This window comes from Tursiops truncatus, chromosome 9 (genome assembly GCF_011762595.2).
Source record: "Tursiops truncatus isolate mTurTru1 chromosome 9, mTurTru1.mat.Y, whole genome shotgun sequence".
NCBI classification, from domain to species: Eukaryota; Metazoa; Chordata; class Mammalia; order Artiodactyla; family Delphinidae; genus Tursiops; species Tursiops truncatus.
In genome coordinates, this window is record NC_047042.1 from 29,026,732 (window position 1) to 29,032,731 (window position 6,000).

The following is a 6,000-nucleotide window of genomic DNA, read 5'->3' on the forward strand; positions in this document are numbered from 1 at the left end:
CATCCCACAAAAAAAGCATACCACATGGAAACTGCTAATCAAATACCCCTTTGCCTCCTCGTGAAGTTTTTTTGTTTTACAAATCCACAATCTAGCAGACAGTTTAAAATTCTAGTAGAAGTAAACCATACTCATCATTGTTTTGCCAGCTCTGACTTTGGCCAATTGTCCTTGAAGATATTTCTGACCATCTTATCTCCTACTAACATACTATAGAGGAAGATAATACCAGGGTTGTAAGAACAGTCCCCATCATATGGGCAACATGGGTGGATGCATTAGTAGATTTTTTTTCTTCTTGATCTTACCCTTTAAAAACATTTCAAGGAAAACTTGAAATAATTTATTAAATATGCTGGTGGGTTTCCTTTTTCAATTTCCTAAGCAAACAGTCATTATCCCTTACTTACAGGAATTAAAAACCACACTGCAGATTTATTTTGTACAATTGGTAGAGGTTGTTTATATCACCAAGGCATTATAAAATCATTTATCATACATTCTTCTTGTGTGTGCAGTTCTATTTTATGTACTACACAAGATGTTCCCTTTTGCAAAGGTGTTGCATCCAGAATAAATAAACCTCTGGGAGGAATGTGAGCGAGGCTGAAATTACCTATCAGAAAAATGAATGGTATTTTAATCATTCCTGTGTATCTTCCTTTATATATTTCAGACATTGCATTTATCGTGAAAATATATAAAAGTAAGAATACCAGACCAAAAGATCTTTTGCAAACGTCTCCTTGGCTAATAAAGTCCAGGGCCTGGACTCAGCATTTGGTACTTAGAGTTACCTAACGGCCTTTGGAATAGATAAGCTAGAGAGCTAAACTCACTTTTTCACTTTGTAAACAGCAATGGACGGATATCTGTTCTGGTTCAGAAAAGAAAAAAAACACCCTACAAGCTTTATAGAATTGTAGTAATAGTATGGCTTAGTTAACATTATTATGTTCTATTGAGATCCTGAAATGGAGGTATGATTAATTATTTCTACAGTATGGAAAATTTGAGGAAAGATCAATTTCTGTGTTAATTTTTCTTAATGCTCTCAGCTATTTCATTAAAATCCAAGAAGAGTTCGTTGCTTTTCTTCCTTGGAGAATTTACTGATTTTCTAAAATATTTATAGGTAGGTATCCTTCTAGTATCTTACTTGATGATAAATCTCATCAGATTTAATATCCAGAAACCAAAGGCCTCAGAAGTCATGAGTATATTTTTTGGTGGTGGTGGTGGTGATGGCGGGCCATTTGTGTGTGTGTGTGGGCGGGGGGTGTTTTGCCTCCATGGCCATTTGTTTAGACATTCAAATTACATGAAGAGAGATCATCCAAAGTGGAGCAATTGTTTAAATAGGGAAACAAAGGGATGTTTATACACTTTCTATATACACTTCTTTAAACACCTGTATAATTTCCACCCAAATTGTCATAGATCATTACTCCTTAGATTAATCAGCTGTAAATATGTAAAAACTGTTAATAACATTATCTAACTCAAATTTAAACACTTTAACCTTAAGGAATTCATAAGAAACTTCTGTCAAATGTTGCACTAAAAAACAGGTAATCTATGGTCATGTAATCCCCATGGTGTAGTATTCTAATAATAATAATTATTATTATTATTATTTGCGGTACGCGGGCCTCTCACTGTTGTGGAGCGCAGGCTCCAGACGCGCAGGCTCAGCGGCCATGGCTCACGGGCCCAGCCACTCCGCGGCATGTGGTATCCCCGTGGACCGGGGTACGAACCCGTGTCCCCTGCATTGACACGCGGACTCTCAACCACTGCACCACCAGGGAAACCCTCTAATAATTATTTTTAAAAATAGGTTCTGTTTTCACATTCTTTTATAATTACTTAGATTTGTCATTTAAGTGATATTTTCTAGAATTTCATCTTAGACCTGGAACTTACCAGTTTTGTTTTATCTAGTACTTACTTTATCCTCCTACACATGGGAACACATACTTTTTGAAACAATAAAGAAAACCTGAAGTTAAGTCACACTTTAAAGAACTATAATGAACCTAGCTCTTGTCTACCTGCCATCTAGCCTTAAAACAGAACTTTTGGAAATTCTTAAACTGAAAATATTCCCCTCGTAAGCATGGTTTATGAATATTAAGTCATTGTAAGGGAGAAAGTCCTGCAGCAGAAATCAAGAGGAAGATTTTTAGTGCTGGCTCTGACACCAATTAGTTATACAGTCTTTTAAAATCTATGTTTGTTCATCTTGTAAAATGAATTAACAAGGCCTGTACAATTGATAAAGCTATTTTGTGTCTTAAAGAAGTTAATACATATGGAAAGCTTTTGAAATTTATAAAATATTCTAAAATTTTAGTCTATTATTAAATCAATTCCACTTACATTTACTTATGCATTAATCTTCTATTATATTTAAAGTTCTATTTCACTTCAGTTATAGAGTTACCATTATTTAAAATAATGAATGTGTAATATGGGCAGGATTATTACCATAGGACAAATAAAATCAATCTGATAATTTGGAAAAAAATCTATATTTCGTCCACCCTTCTTTGCATCCTCAGCCTGTGTGTGTGTGTGTGTGTGTGTGTGTGCATGTGTGTGTTCTTTACATTGGGAGATATATGTTGAGAAATTCAAGCTCAAGGATTTACTTAACATCTATTCCTGACTGTGCTGGAGCATGTCCCCCAGGAAGAGGTGCTAGATTGAAGTCATAAAGTATTATGACTCACTTTGTTCATGACAATATCATCAACTGAACAGCAGCAACCAAAAGCAGTTCATTAAGCGTTGCATGATGTATTGATATTTCCTCGTCATGGATCTGGCTGTTACAGATTAGATTGTCTTAACCAAAGTATCATTTGGTCGTCTAACACATAAAGTTAGAATACAAGACAATGACATCTACACTGCTAGTGAACTAAAATTCAATCAGGATATTAACATCAAGAATATTAAGGATGTTGTCATTAAAGTTATTCATATAACACTGCTCTTGCACTCACTATTGGTTTGTAGGAGGATAATGATCTGTATGTATGTGAAATACTAAAATTTAAGATGAAAAGGCTCCTGAAACAGTACCTGAAACAGGCTTCAGAATTTAAAATACTTCAGTACATTAAACAGTATTTGTCAAACTGTTATTCGTTAATACTGTACATAATTCACAATTGCTTTCAAGAACACTCAATACAAATAAAATGGGTCACCAATAAGTCTCCCCTGAAAATACCTGTTGGGCTGCCCTGGTGGCGCAGCGGTTAAGAATCCGCCTGCCAATGCAGGGAACACGGCTTCGAGCCCTGGTCTAGGAAGATCCCACATGCCGCAGAGCAACTAAGCCCGGGTGTCACAACTGCTGAGCCAGCGCTCTAGAGCCCACGAGCCACAACTACTGAACCTCGTGTGCCTAGAGCTCGCGCTCTGCAACAAGAAGCCACCGCAATGAGAAGTCCGTGCACCGCACTCGCCACAACTAGAGAAAGCCAGCACGCAGCAACAAAGACCCAAGTCAGCCATAAATAAATAAATAACAAATAAATAAATAAATAAATTTATTAAAAGAAAAATATTTGTTAAAATTCCTGTGATCCAGGTTGAAATCCATAATGACTCCAAAACCTCTTCACAAGGCAACCTGCTCATACGGCCTGCTTATATTTGTAATCAAGTCTGTTTTATTCAATAGAAAACAAATCTCTTAAATAACACCTTTGACTGATCTTTAGGTGGCCTATGTATATCAGAGTCAGATATTTATTAGTTACTCACTCACAAGACATATGAGCCTTACAGCAATTCAAAGAGTAAACTTTGGATGTTATTCTCCAGTAGCATGGACTCCAAGAGGAAGGTAATACACAAGGAAATTTCCTCTGAGTCCAGATAGGGATACCCAAAACAAATATTACCAGCAAACATTGTACAATCTCACAACTGTAAACTAAAAGAAAGAAGAATGTTATCTACTAGAGGAATGGTATTTTATATCTTAATGTAATCAACTTTTACTTGTCTCAGGAGGTATGCATTGGGGTGTTTGTAGTGGTGGCTTTTTTATGACCCATCTCCTCCACTCTTAGCCCGAGTGACTAGATGGCTGGGTTAGAAGAGATCCAGCTTCCTTGTCTGAATACCTAGAACACTTGAAATAAATACCACAGTGTTGTATGTGTGATCAGTTCACCATTATTTCCTACGTGTAATTACTGTTGCTTCACATGAAACTACCTTAAAAGTGAAATCCATGTCTTATGCATATATATTCCTAGTCTAGCAATGCCCAGAGCACATGGAAGCCATGTACTAAATATTTACTGACCGTTTGTTGACTGATAGAAGCCAACTGATATTTAAATAGTACATTCAGTGGCCTGAGAAAACTATGGAATCCTGCCATAGGCTCATCATATGTGATCGTCTATTATAAATATTGGTAGCTCTGACAAAGATAATGGTACCTTTTTCTTAAGCCAATACTAATGTACTGACAATTCTGAGGTCTGAAAAAGTATCTGAATTATTTCAGGTCTTAATTTATAAACTAAGAATCTGTTGATTCAGGAAATTTCATTTTGGCCATATTTTCTTTTTAAAATTACAAATCAGTAATGTTACAGGAAAACAAAAATCATCAAGATGTGTTTGTGTATCAGAGTTACTTAAATAATAAACACTAATAGAGAAAATGCAAGAATCAAGCATAATTACTAGGTTATTTTCAAGAGCTCATCTAATTGAGATCATAATTATAGTGCTGCTTTAAGGCATAAATTTAGCATTCTTAATAAAGATGCAAGTTTTAAATGGTAACATTTATTATTTACTTTAGATACAAATTTTTATGGTCTCATTCACTTTCTAAGCAGTGAAAAATTTCTATCTTTTTAAACGATATCTCTCTGTGTCTCTTTTCCTCTCTCTCAATTTAAGAAATAAGAGAGCTTTGCTGTAGGCAAAAGCAAAGACTAATAATTAAATCACATAACATTTAGGGATTTTCATTTGTTTTTCAAATTTCTTCAGGTAGTTTTTTATTTATTGTTGAAAAGAAAACGTGTGTATGTATTAACAAAAAGAAGGTAGAAATAACATGACTCCCCATCACCTCTTTCTGACGTTATGTCTCTTGCCCCGGGAATGAAGACTATCATGGGCTTGGTGGTTCTTCTTCTTTGAGTATGTATGGCTTTTGGTAGGACACTTTGTTAATGACTCTTCTTAGGCAAAGGATCTCCTCTGAGAATTCTTGCCCAAAAAGGAACTGAAAGAATAGATTGGGGTATCAAGGTGTTATCAAAAAAGAAGAGATATAGGGCACTCACAGCCAGAAAACTCCTATAACAGAAACTCAGATCTTGTACGTCTCTACTCCTTCTCAGTCACATCTTATTTCTCATTGTTCCATTTCAGTCTAGGACTAGAAAATAGAGCAGGAAAGGGTGGTCTGTCCAACTACTATCAGCTCAATTAGTTGATTTTTCTTTGAGATATGTTCTTAATAGTAAATTGTCTCTTCCCTGGGTGAGACATTTTGACCATGATAGATATCTTTTATTTATGTTTTTTGGCCCAAATTTCAAAATCTGATTATTTATGAACATTAGGAACGTTTTAAATTTTAAACAAGGAAAAATAAAAGCATCTTGTGAGATATCCCTATGACACAGGCCACTTCCCTCATTAATCCCAATACCAAGATTAAGTCATCACAACTGCATTAAATACACATTACAAATTTTAATGATATTTTAAAGGCAAAGTCCAATTTAAACAAATCAAATATTATTAACACATCATGTGAAAAGCAAATTAATATGAACAATTTAGTGGGGCAAATGTTTCTTCATAAATATAATTATCCCTGAGTTATAAGTAATCTTATTATTATTGATAATAAATTGTACATTATTTAGTACCTGGAGTGCTCTGCACTGACTTTTGCATCCTTCTGACATATTTTCTCATACATATTTAAAATGTAAAGTATCC